The sequence below is a fragment of the Cavia porcellus genome, unplaced genomic scaffold (assembly GCF_034190915.1).
Source record: "Cavia porcellus strain 051 isolate PalLab524CR breed Dunkin Hartley unplaced genomic scaffold, mCavPor4.1 scaffold_27, whole genome shotgun sequence".
NCBI classification, from domain to species: domain Eukaryota; kingdom Metazoa; phylum Chordata; class Mammalia; order Rodentia; family Caviidae; genus Cavia; species Cavia porcellus.
In genome coordinates this window covers 12,126,044-12,140,145 of record NW_026947510.1, presented here as the reverse complement: position 1 = coordinate 12,140,145, position 14,102 = coordinate 12,126,044, and the positions used below count along the sequence as shown (strand labels likewise).

General features: G+C 40.6%; 1 long non-coding RNA gene across 1 annotated transcript; it reads left to right on the top strand.

Moving 5' to 3' along the window:
• The first annotated feature begins 5,268 nt into the window (after window positions 1-5,268).
• LOC134473490 (uncharacterized) lies at window positions 5,269-11,040 on the top strand. Its single transcript, XR_010043736.1, has 2 exons — window positions 5,269-7,332; window positions 8,468-11,040. It is a non-coding gene; the product is annotated as an uncharacterized LOC134473490 (long non-coding RNA).
• Window positions 11,041-14,102: the final 3,062 nt, after the last annotated feature.

The following is a 14,102-nucleotide window of genomic DNA, read 5'->3' as shown; positions in this document are numbered from 1 at the left end:
AAATATTTCAATATCTCTATGCTAGTTGGTTTTATTTAGAGTTCATTAGAAAGGAAAGCTTGTATTATCTTAGTATCAGTTTGGAAGAATCTTTGTTTTATGTAGTCTGAGTTAACTACTTTGAAGATAGTGGCACATAGTATAATATATTTGATGATGAAATTTTATTTTTCCATAAATTGAGAGCAGTAGCAGTGGGAGGAATTATATTCAAGGAGAGAATGACATGGAAGCACCAAGATTGGAAATAATGGACATCACTTAAATGTTATCTAAGAATGGAAAAAAAAGAATTGTAAGTAGATGTTATCAAATGAAGGTAACATTTAATTATTGAAAAGCTAAATGAAAGCTATTTATTTCCCTTTTTCCCTCTTAGTTTTTTTTTTATTCAGACAGCATACCAACACAGACTCATTTCAGCATACTTCCCCACATTATAGTCATTTAAAGTTACTGCTTCATTAATAATGTTGAAATGCTGTTTTAGTGGAAATAAGATCTTTTGCATTATATGAGCCAAATAAATTTGTATCGAAGATTGGATGCCAGTGGGCAAAGACATGGCCTTGTTTTTCTCCTGCAGGTAGTGTGAAGTAAGAAGGAAAGAGTGGTCCTCTTCATGATGACAGTCTTTTGGGAGGGGAGACTTAAGTGTGAAGATATGAAAGTATGGAGGCTTAAATTCACTTATCAAGTCCATATTCAAAGCAGAGGGAGAGGCAGGTCAGACACAACCCACAGAGGTTTCTGGATTATTTCTGCAGTTACTTTTGAGTGTTCATTCGCTGGCTCTTCTGTCTCTGCAGACAAGTGTGTGGCACACTGACAGGGAACTAGTTTTCATATGAAGGTGTAAAACAGCTCAAGTTTGGGATATTTTCAGTCATACTCACCTTTTAAAATGTATATTCTTGGGGAAGGGAGGGAAAGGAGTAAAAAAGAATTAAGATGTATATACATACCAACTCCCCATTGTGAATACGATCACTTTGTATTGTAAACCTGTACTAGTAACAATACTCTTTTCTAATATATTTCTATGTGGGATGTTGAAATTTGTGTTCACTAGAAATGCTTTGAAGGAGGAATAGATAACTTGAATAAAAGTGGTTTAAATGGATAGGAGTTTATTACTGACTTTACTTCCCCACTGCAGCCCTGTTTTCTACAGTTGCAAGATGTCATGGGCTGAGTTTCTCCCATCTCTACCCCAAATCCAAATTTTGATGTCCTAATACCTGGTACCTCATAATGTGATATTTTGACATTTGGAGGCAGAATCTTTCATGAGATAATTAAGGTTACAGAGATGGGCCCTAATCCAGTGTGACTAGTGTCCATTTAAGGAGGAGAGATTAGGACACAGACACAGAAGAATATGAAGACAGGGAGAAACTGGCCATCTATAAGCCGAGGAGAAAGGACTCAGGAGAAGCCAACCCCTCCAATACTTTGACCTTGGACTTGTAGTCCCCCAAATTTCAACATAAGGTACTTGTGTTTATTCAGCTGCTGGAGGGTATTTATGTTAGTTTTAGCAAATCAGTATAGAGGGCCACTTCTCAAAAGAGATATTTGATCTCAGAGACTTGGAATACTGTTCAGACATAATCCTCACAACTTGTGAAATGGTCAAATATGATGAAAGTTCATTGTTGAAATAACTGTTCAATTTGACCTATTATTTAAACCAGAAGTTTCAGATAGATTAATAAATGTAGTAAAGAAGCCAGCTCAAAAAAAAAAATAAACTTTAAAAATAATTTGGGGACTATCCATATGTATAAAAATAAAAAACCTGTAAGGAAAAATTGTCAGTATAAAACTTAACAACATACATGCAATGAAGATATCATTACAAATTCCAGTGATGTTACCAGACAAGGATGTATCTGCTTGTAATTCCAGCTACTTTGCTGACTGAAGCAGGAAAACTGCAAGTTAAAGGCCAGCCTCTTCAACTTAGACCCTGTGCAAAATTTTTTTAAAATACTGGAGGGTCTTTCATGGATGTGCTACCATGCCCTAGTGACTAAATCATCTCCCCTTCACTATGAGTTTCACTTTTAGCGCCGCAGGAGCTGCTCCTAACAAGCCCATGGTCTCGGTTTCTCTTAACCCTAGCCATAGTATGGTACTTGCATTGCATCACCTGAGATGTCCTGGGTCTCTGGGGACCCCCTGCCTATGCAGACTGTGTCCCTGCTGCCAGAAGCTTCTAACCATCCCCTCTCAGTGCTTCCCCTTCTCCGCATAAAATGGACTGGTTCTATTCCCTTACCTCTTTTCTCTGGGCCCTGTAGCACCCTACTGATACCCAGTCACTGCCCTGCCAGGGTGCACATGTGGGACGATGTTCTCTCCCTTGTGCACAGCTCATCACATCATCTTCAAATGAACCCTGAGTTCATCCTTATGGGGCGGGGTGAGGCTTCGCCTCACCTTGGTCCACACAAGGTCATCCCTAACTCCAGGGAAATCCCTAACACCAGGAAATGTCTGAAGGCAGAGCCTGTCACTGTTGGCTCAACCCAGAGGCTCACAATATTTCCTGGTGTCACAGCTAAGGGCTGAGAGGGCTGTGCTGGCCAACAAGCCTGGCTCACAGTGTGCCCATCTGCATGGGGACAAGTCCAGGGCAGGGCCCCCACACTGGTCCTGTGTCACAAGCTCCCAGTACTTTCCCATTATCCACGGAGAAGGGACCTTGAGGGAACAAAGCAGAACACAGGTCTCTCAGGAGGCCTTTCCAGGACTCAAAAGTCTACTTGATTTAGTAGACTTTCTTACCTTTCACTACTGAAGAAAACTTGTCTCTCGTTTGATCTTTCCCCCTCAAACCTCCTAACACATTCCAATGATGAGATGAAGCATAATTCATAGAAATTAAAGTTTCAGCATTTAATTTCTGTTATATGAGAAACCTAAAGCATAAACATAAAGAGATAAAAGAGTTATGTATGAAGCAAAAAGGTAAACATTTTGAAGATGAAAAAGGGGTCAGGGTAGGAAAAGGGAAGGAAAGGCAAATGGGTCAGAAATGATCAAGACATGGTAGATCTATATACCAGTCCCCCAAAACGAGGGTGACGATGATGTATTGCAAACATATGCTGATAAACAGAAAGTGGTATGTATAAGACAGAGGCCATTTGAAAATTAATGGTATTCTTTTAAAGTATAAAAAGTCACTAAAAAAAAAAGTCACTGAGTTGTGCTTGCTAAAACAAGTGTTTACTGAGTGCCTGATATACTAGGTACTGCTGGGGGCTGTTGCGGGTGTATACACAGAAACTCCCAATACTGTTCCTTGGAAACTAATCAGAGCATAGCACACTCACCAGGAAAGGGGTAACAGGAACACCAAGATGCCCAGGTTTCTAGTGGTATAACCATTCTACTAAAAACTTCGAGGAAAAACTAAAGAAAGGTATATTTGACCTTGATTTGCAGACTTATTTTTTCAGTCACCTTTCATTCACTGTTCTTTACTTAACACCACTTACGGTGCATATATCCCTCATCTTCCTTGTGACCCCAAGCCTGATTCATTTCTAAGTGATAGACAGTTCCAAGGAAAATTTCAGAATAATGTCCTTTAAGGAACTGAGAGGTATCTATATCATCCAAGTTAATTTGGTAACAGAAAAAAGTCACCTAATTTCTGGAATATTAACTCTGTAAAACTCAGTTTCCTATGAAATTATTTACACCAGTGATTTTTAACTAAACCTAGCAGTAACCTTCAACCATGACAGCTTCTTAATTCTACTCTGAAATCCAGGCAAGAATAAATTTTTGCCAACTACTGTGAAGAGGGCCAGGTACACAGGCAAATGTTCACAGTATGTTGTACATCTAAGAAAGCACAATAAATACAACATATTATGGGCCTTTTTTTTTTGTCCCAGGGATTAAACTCACAACTTGCAGTTGTCAAGCAGGCACTTATGCCACTGAGCTAAATCCCTAGCCCGATACTACAGACTTTTAAAACTAACTGTGTGGTCCTTGAGACAGTTAACTGTCTGCATTCAAGGCCTGGATCCACCTGAAACTGCATGTACAATTCAGGTGAACTTACTTCTTGGCTTGCTGGCCTTAAGAACAGTAAGGATACCCTAGCAATAATTAAAATCTGTTGTGACTGTCACATCTTTTGTCTTTTTTTTCCTTTAGATCACCTTATCTCCTAGGTTACTGAATTAAACAGTGTATGTAAAGGTCCTGGAGGAGTGATGTTCCATCAAGTGTCACACATGTATTTTATTTTAATTGTGGTTCTTGTTAATCTATGTTCAAGCAGAGGTAGGAAAGTTTATGTTCACGTATAGAAAAATCTCTTGCATGTGTATTTCAACAAAAGAATATGTAATAGAGCAGTAACCCTTCTTCACTTATTCTTAATAATAAAATAAACTGATTACTATGTGTACTGTTTCAGGCACTTAATAAAGCCCAATATAACACAATACAAACCGTACTGATGACACTGGATATTAAAGGAATTAAGCAACTGAGCTACACTAGACTTCATTTCAGCATTTTAGATCCTTTCAAAGGACTACACTTGAATGTCTTTGCATGATGACCACTTAGTTCTTTATACTCTGACCTTGGTTAAGCCCAAGGTCAGCCCAGTTATGTTCCTTTTGTTACCAGGGTTCTCCAGGTGATCAGGTGACTGATTGCTCCACTCCTGATTGGTCAGCTTCCCAACCTGAAGAAGAATCTTGCTTGGAACCTGTCAAAATCCCACCTCCATTCCTCCTCCTCAGCCCCACATCACAAGCATCGCAGCAGTATGAGTCAAGGCCTCTCCAGGCAAGAGACATTTGACTCTGAAACTCAGGAGAGTGGAGACTCTGCCTACTTGCAGCCAAAAGATTATTCCCGTGAACACATGGACCACTATGCCCCACATTGTGATCACAACCACCGAGATGAGACCCATGGGAGCAGTGACCACAGACACAGAGAATCTCGACACTGCTCCAGGGACATAGATCGAGAGCAGGACCACAATGAGTGCAACTAACTGCAGAGCCATCATAAATCCAAATAGGGATGTTTACGTCCGCCAATGACCTTTGCCTTTTTGTGCTTTTTCCTGGGTCTTGTATAATAGCACAAACAAAACTTTTCAAGTCTACCCTCAGTCATGTGACCCGTCTTGTATATTTTGTATTGCTGTTGCTTCAATAGCAATGGCATGAAATTAAGAGCATTAATTTCCATTTTGATTTTCCTAAGTGCTATACACATTTGCCATTATTTACTTTTTTATTTTTATCCTTTTAATTAAAGGAAAAAATAACAGGATATATTATAGTAACCCACTTTGACTTTTCATTACCTCGATTTAAAGCCCTGTATTACTCTCACCATCTGGTTTTAACTGATGTTCCCCTATTCTGTTTTGCTGGATAGTATCAGGTTCGAAAATTTAGGCATCAGCTGTGAAGATAATGAGACTCATTATAATGCCCATTCTCATTGACTTTTATCTACTTTTGAAGACCTACAATGTCTCCAATGTTTTGGTTTTGTCGGTTTTATTCTTTACTGTTTTGTTCAATTGTATTATAACTAACGATATAGGCAATTCTATTAGAGATAGCGGGAGGCATTATGGTAACCATTGTTGATCACCTTGTATTATGTTTTCACACTATCTATTATGTCCACCCTTTTGACTTGACCGATTGTGTTCTGTTATGTCACATTTGGTTTTACTCTCTTCCAAAAAAGTAATAAGAACCGTGGGAGCAATGAAACCCAAATTGTACAAAAGAGAGGAAAAGAAAGTGCTCTAAACTATATAACTGCATGTATATTTAAGTGTATAAGATAGAAAATGATATCAGAGTTTTATTGGATCATTGAACAGAACTGTTTGCAGTATCATTGATGGAATGTCCACTTTACAAGCTTTAATTTTGTGACTTGAACAATTATTTCTAAGATGACAATATGTAATCCATTAACTAGTGATTTCCTACTGTTCATTTTTTTTTCTGCAAATCTGTATAACTTGTACCCTTTCTCTGCTTTTTTTTCTTTTCTCCTTAAATAGAATTAAAAAATAAATAAATAAAAATTAAAAAAAACTATTGTGCCCAATGTGACTGGTGATTATAGAGATAAAATACAAGTTCTTGCATGTGCTGTGGATATCTGGGAGACTATGCCGCAAAATTACTTTTGTTACCTATGAAAAAGCCTTTTTTTTTGTTAAGTATGTAATTTCAGTAAAACAGTGACCTGCCATGTGGGCAATGGCCCACCCTGGGACAAAAAAAAAGCAGTGTGCCATCCGGATAAAACCTGCCTCTGATCCAGAATGCCAAAACCATGTTTTCCTTTTGTCCCACCCCAATTGGACAACCAGAGATGAGGAGGTTCCTTATCGGTATCGCCAGTTCTTCTCAGTAGCCATTAGGGCACCCCAGAAAACCCACCAATTTGCCCAAGAGAGCAGAGGTGAGGCAATTGGCTCAACAGAGACTTATTAGTCTCCCTCGGGGTTTTTTGAAAAGAGTGCAAAAGCCCTATCACATTTATACACCAGTAGTGGCTAAAAATGCAAGGGCCATTAATATTGCCTTTGTAACCCAGTCGGCCACTGATATTAAGCAAAAATTGCAAAAGTTTGAGAGATTTGAGGAAATGCCCTTCAATCAGTTATCAGAGGTTGCTTAAAAGATATTTGACAACCGGGAGGACCCTAAAGACCAGGCTTAAGAGGTTTCTGCTGGGCAGAAAAACTGCATTGGTTGTTGGACTTTCCATAAAAAAATAAAAATAAATGACTCTTTCCTCCCAGCAGATGCAAGCCATCCAACAGATTCCAGTCCCTGTGACTAAAAACCGAGTGCAAAAATTTCGAGGAGCCATAGGACTGATGCAGAGTTTGGGACCCTGGCAGAGGCCTGTTGCCTATCTTTCCAAGAAACTTGATTATGTGGCAGCCAGATGGCCACCTTGTCTGTGGGTGTTTTCCTCGGTAGTCATCCTGATAGAGGAGACACAAAAACTGACTTGTGGACCAAAATTCTTAATTGTCTCCTCCTATTCGCTGGAGACTCTCATCAAGCCTCCACCAGACCAATGGCTGCCCAACTCCCAAGTCATGCATTATCAGGCATTACTTCTAGATCTGACTACCATCAGTTTCAAGGGGACAGCGGCTTCAAACCCTGCTACTCTGCTGCCTGATGATGCCCCTCCTTGCCCCTCCACATCTGTATTGGGGACCAGACTTGACAGATAAGCCACTATTCAGAGTTCCTTTGTATTTCTCCGATGGAAGCAGTTAAATTTATCCAGGTAAGTGGGTCGTGGGAGCAGCCATTACTACAGACTCGCAGATTCTATGGGAACCAAGCCTGGAGCCAAAAACATTGGCCCAACAGGCTGAACTCATTGCCCTCAGTGAGACCTCAAGTTGTCAGTATGCATTTGTTACTGCCCATGTTCATGGGACCATTTATCAAGAATGGTGCTTATTGTCTTCTGGGGCCAAAAGATTAAAAATGTTTCCCAAATTTTGGACTTGTTGGCTGCCATCTGGATGCCAGGAAGAGTGGCTATTATGCGCTGTAGAGCCCATTGAGCAGGAGATGGCCTTGTTATATGAGGAAATAATTTGGCAGATGCCACCACCCACAAGGCAGCTGTAGAATCAGTGGGGATTTGAGATAGCCCTGACATTACTGCATTCCCACCTACTTTGTCAAAGCCTATTTGCACTTGAAAAGACTTGCATTTGGGGACTAATATCAAAGCTTGCCCAGCCTGTGAGCCTCAGATGACCTCAGTGCCATTTGGTGAACCCAAAGCAACCACTCACTAAGTGGGACTATGCCTAGAGAACACTGGAAGGTAGACTTTACAGAAATGGGGAAGCCTGGACTTCAATGACATGAGTATTTACTTGTAATGGTTGATACTTTCACTGGATGGATAAAAGCTTCTTCTACAAAATCTGAGTCAGCTGTGATAGTCAAAAAGCTCTTATGTGAGGTTGTCCCACAATTTGGCCTCCCCTTATCCATCGGGTCTGAGAATGGCCTGGTTTTTATGGCCCAGATAACTCAAAAACTAACCAAAGCCTTGCAGATCAATTGGAAACTCCATTGTGCTTACTGCCTTCAAAGTTCAAGACAAGTAGAAAAGATAAACCAGACCTTAAAGATGGTAATTACTAATGGCCTTAGAAACTGGTGAGAACCAGGGGAGTCTCCTTCCTTTTTTAACCTCTTGCATGCACAATGTATCCTCTATGTTACTGGTATCTCCCCTTTTGAGGCTTTATATGAGAGAACTCCTCTTATACCTAAGATTTCTGAGGAAAAATGAGCTGATTTAGCTAATCAAGATCTTATTAAGTCTCCCCAAACTCTTCAGGGAGTTCTGACTTCCATCCACTGGTTATTTTAACAACAACATCCTCCACCTGCAGCCCACTGAGAGGACAAACACCCTGCTGTAGAGCCTGAGTCGCCGGTGCTCATCAACAGGCTTCACCATGGATCTCTTGAGCCATTGACAAGGTCCCTACATTGTAGTCCTCAGCACTCCAACTGCTATCAAAGTAGCCAGAAAGCCTACCTCGATGCATCATTCCCACTTCAAGCAGGTCCTGGCTTCCAAAGGCGATCAACCTACAGATAAGTGGACTGCCATTCCCTCCAAGGACTCTTTAAAGCTCAAGATTGCCAAATGTAACTAATAATCTTATGTTCTCCCTTATGGAGACCCCAAGGAGGCCTCTATCTGGCTTTTAAAAAATTGTTAATTATGTGACAAAACAGTGAATTTAAATGTTGGTTTTCTTTCTCCTTTTGGTTAACAGCTTTAATAATGACAGCTGCAAGAACTTTGTTAATCTTCCTATTGGGCCTTGTATTATACACAGATTAGTAAACTATGTCAAAGGTTCAAATTATACAGCTTATGATTTTAAAGACGCAAGGTTATAAACAGGTACCTATGTCTGAAAACCCCATGAGCCAATGATTTGGTGCACTGACTAAAATCAGTGGGGAAAGCTGTACACTAGCTAAAAGAGCTTTGTTATGTTTGTATTAAGCCAAAGTACCTGTAATGCCGCCTACTGTTTTGTATGCATTTTCCCCCCTCTGGGTGACCTAACTGATATGTTAATCAATCCTCCCTTCTGTAAAAAATTGTAAATCCCGGGAACCTAACCTAATTGATATGTTAACCATTGTTGCCCTCTAATAATAACAGATGTGGTGCTAAAATCAGCTGACAAAGAATTAACTAATGCTAGACTACTCTGTCCTCTGCTAAGGAAAACATTTCCTTAGCAGATTTCCTGATCCACCCCCATAACCCCTTTACTTTGTAAACTCTGCTCTCTACAAGAGACTAGAAAGCTTTAAGGAGGACACACAGCTTTTGCAAATTCCAACTGCACTGTGTTACAGGGCCCAGGATAAAATAAATCAGCACTGCTTTTTGAAAATAAAAACATGTCTTGCCCATTTTTGAACTTGAGTTTAGGCTTTGGGGGGCTTGTTTGTGGATTACAAGATTTAATGGCATATTTTTATTATTTTACTCTTTCACATGTTATATTAGTTGTTAAAGTTACTGGTATTCCTTGCTTAACTATATTTAGACAATAGCACCACAGATAATAATAGAACACCCTCAACAGTCTTCAATATAAATTTCTATTAAATGGTTCTCTTAAATGAAATCTAGTTCAGACTTAGAAAACTTACATGCCTACAATAAAACATGGGACTCGTTCCACCATTTAAGATGCACTAGGCTGGTGGCCATGCTTCCGGACTTGAAGGACAGGTTTCACTGAGACAGACTGGTTCTGATCCTCCTTTATCCTCCAGAGGAATGTCAAGCCTGTTCTGCTTCAGTTTCCTTTGTTTCACTTTACCTCTTACTCTCTTCCCACTTTACATTTTCCTAATAAAGGCATATAAAAGTGGGAAAAACTCTAGATTATTCCAACCTTTTCCTTTTGAGTTAAGCCCATAGAAAATGAGCATTTGCTAATGCCAAGAACAGGGAAGTCATCTTAGATGAGGGACACATACCCCATCTCTGAATCAGATGAGACATCAGAATTGTGCCCATTCAGGAGAATACACATGAAAGCTGTGTCCCAGCTCAGTGTTCTGGGCAAATCTCCTTTGGAAATTAAACCTGAGACACAGTGGGGAGAACCAGTTTCCATGTGGCAATGGAAGCAGCTATCCTTAAAAGCAGCACACATAGGGGACCTAAACCTATTTAGAATAAGGAGACTTTCCAACCTCTCAAATTATGGACTTAAAAACCTTTATTATAAATTGATAAAGAAGTAGGTAATGATCTTGCTCAGTCTTTTAATTATCCCTCATAGAATTTTGACACAAAGTGGTCACTGTGCCAGCTAATTATCCTTATAGCAACTGCCACCCTCAAAATCAGAGGCTAGCTTTCCCCAGCATCTGTTTGGTGAATCCCCATGGAAGCCAGTGGCCAATGGAGTCAACACAATGTTGACCAGACAGGCAGCTGGATTCCTTTTTGCAGACTGATGTCTGGTTATCTGAGGCAATAGAAACTGAGAACTGAGGGTTCCTGGCCAGAGCAACACCCTGGTTGTCACCCAACATTTCCTCAATGGACATTTGCTCATGACCACTTAAAATCTCCCCTTTTCTATCATTCTTATTTCTCTGCTAGTAGACTAAAAACATTCTAAACTTTTCAATAGATCTTCAGATCACTTAAACTACCCGTCCCTTCAGAGATTATACTGAGGTAGCTTGCAATGATTGCTTACATTCCATAGCAGCTAGTAGGGAAATGATTTACCTATGTTAATTAAAAGTAAATAGACTTGAGCAATTATTTCTAAGATGACAATGTGTAATCTATTATCTAGTGATTTCTATTTTTTTGAAATTCTGTGTTACTTGGACTCTTTTTCACTTTTTTCTTTTCTCTTTAAATAAAAGTTTTTTCTTTTGTCTTTAAATAAAATTTTTAAAAATGTAACTAGGATTTTTTGTGTGACTAGAAGACTGATGTGTCTCTTTCTAACTTAAAATGTGACAGAGGGTAACTTGGGGGAGCACAGTCATGTGCATAATGGTCTTTTAGTCATTTGATTTCTGATGAATTGAGTCAGAATGAGGACAGAGAGGATCTCCTGGCTCAAAGTTTACAGCCCTTTTTAAAAAATAAGTTTTGAAAAGGAAGGAGATAGATGAAATTGAGAGGGTGAGTAAGGCAGTCTGCATGCGTTTGCTCTGGAATACGGTATAGTTTCTCCCATATAAAGAGATTATAAATGATGGTTCAGATCCAGGTCAGCCCAGAAGTGCTGGCTTAACCATAATCCAGCCAAGGTAACAACCCTGAAGGTCTGAGAGTGCAAGAGCCCTGAGCTTTGTAAGTTAGAAGAAAGAAGGACAAAAAGATTATCTGAATCCTCACTGCTTCTCCCGCTCCCTTCTTCTCTTCCCCTGCCCCTTCCCCTACCATCTTTCCTGGGAAGGGAGAGTAATCCTCAAAAACATTCTAACTAGTTCTCTTTTTAATTTAAAGGCAGTATGCAGACAAGTTCAACTAACTCCCTCAAATCCTACCTCAGACACAGGTCCCCAGGCTCTTTCTCCAAGACAGCTAACACACAGCTTATTATGTTTCTTCCAGCATATTCTCCACAAAGACTCAAACACATACCTACACCCTCGCATACATCACCTTTCAAATTATACGCAGAAATGGGAGCACACAGTGCAGACTTGTGTGTGTTTTCTTTTTACCCACAAATCTCCTTTCCTTTCTCAGAGGCTATGGAATAAATAGCCCATTGTATGGATGACCACTTCTGTAACATTCAGGTGGCTCCTAGCCACACTGAAATAGCAGAAATCTGTCTTTCCTCTCTTAGAATCTAACCTCCCATCCCTAGTCCCAGTGTGGAGCTGCCCCAAGCCCTTCCCCTGGACTGATTCTGCTCTGCCTGCATCATCCCCAAAATATCCACCCTCCGAAAAGAAGGGCAGCTCACAGCACCTACTACCAGTCACCCTCCTCCAGAGTGGCTGCCCTAACTCACCCCATCCTGAAGAACGCAGTCTAACTCACACTAATCACTGTGTGAATCACCAACAACTCCTCAGCCCTCACATTCAGACTAACCATGTTGATGAACATCTCCTTTGTTCAGTAATTACACGGAGCCCATGTTGGAATTCAGGGGAGAACAACAACAACAACAAATTGTTTTTACAGGCAGACTAGAAGTTCGCTCATTTTGGCTACTGACTCACACGAGAAAATCCAGGCACAGAGAGCTTCTTCTAAGTGATGATATTTTTGGCAGTTTCTTCTTTTCCTCTGGCAAAGAGTCTAATTATCTTTCCAAAGCTCTTAGACTTGTCACAATACTCTTATTCAGCTGGGGGACCGGGAAGAGTGGGCAGCTGTCTCGAGGTGTGGGCCACTCCTAAACAGCCTCAGTAACACAGAGAGCCACCATTCTGAGACTTGCCACTCGTCATTGGAGAAAAAGCAGAAAAGAACGTTTTGTTTGACTAAACTCTCCATTATGTCGCCTATGAAATCCTATCTGCCATATAAAAATACCAGTATCTCTTCATCAGATGCATAAAGATTGCCTGAGTAGCTACTGGCATCTTGTGCTGCATTGCAGACAGAAATAACTGTTCCCCTTTCACCAGAGGCAGGACCGATGCAAGCCCATCGCTGAAATTATATCCTATCTGGAGACACATCCAAAGGAAAGGAGTAATCCAGTAACAGGGAGCTCCAGGCATGATTCATGTTAGTGAGATTCTTTTGCTATCCTTTATGAAACCTGGCTAATTCTCCTAAGTGGGCTTAAACAAATTTGTGATTTGATTATATAAAATTCTGTTTCTTTTACAGTTCACTTTCTTTTTCCTTTTTTTAAAAATTTTCTTTCAGATTCCTATTGTAAGTTCTGAGTCATAAACACCGTGCCACATGCCTGCCTATAGACTTACATGAAAATTATCTACAGTTGAACCCCAGGCAATAGAGCATCAGATACTCAACCCAGGGATTTCTATCCCATTCTATTCCTTGGGGGCATATTACTATCGGAGAAAAGGTCCAAGAAAGAAATCTGTCCCTCGTTAGTCAGAGTAGCCAGGGAGGCATTTTAGCGGGATTCCTGGGATCATGTAAGACCCTGCAGTCAGCAAGGGCCCCAGAGCTGCAAGGGTGCCAACCGTGCGTCACGCGGCTGAGGAGCGACGCTGAGTAAGCTTTACTGGCACAGTCAGGAGAAAAGGCAGCAGATGGGAGTAAACCGGAACACTTTCAGTTTCTGAACAGAACAGATACACAACCTGTGACTCTCCTGTGGGCCAAGTGTGAGCCCTCAGTTAGGACCTAAAAGCATGCAGATGAGAGCCACAAAGGCCTTTCTCAACAAGATCAGACAAGCAGCAAAAGAAGTGGAATCACAACTAAAGACAGCAAGAAAAGAAGCTGGAAATGCTGAAGGTCTGACTGAGGTGGTGGAGGGGTAGAGACAGGAAGGTTTGGAGAGAAGTTTCAAAATACCTGAGGAGCACAGGCTGAGACACAGAAGATCAGGAGCTGAGGATGTGTGAGGCTTCTGCATAAGGGCCCGGATGTCTGGTGAGGACGTTACACAAGATAAGAGGAAAGGGAAGACAGTGAAGGAGAGGAAGAAGAGGAAGGAGGAGGAGAATAAGAAAAAGAGGCAGGAGGAAAAAGAGAAGGAAGAAAGGGGTGGCAGAGGAGGGGGAACAGACAATGTGCTCAGCTCTCAGACACTCTGCTTTTCAGACACCTAAAGAATGCCAGGGTACATTACAACTTTACCCCTGAAAAATTCATCTCAGCTGGCTGTGGTGGCATACACTTATAACTCCATTACTGGGGAGGCTGAGGCAGGAGGGCTGACATGAGTTCAAGGCCAGCCTGACCTACACAGCAAGACTCCATCCCAAGAAAAATAAAGAAATAAATATTTGTATAATTTTACATTATTCCTTTAAAAATAAATAGGTCTTTTCTATTTAAGAATCTTTCAT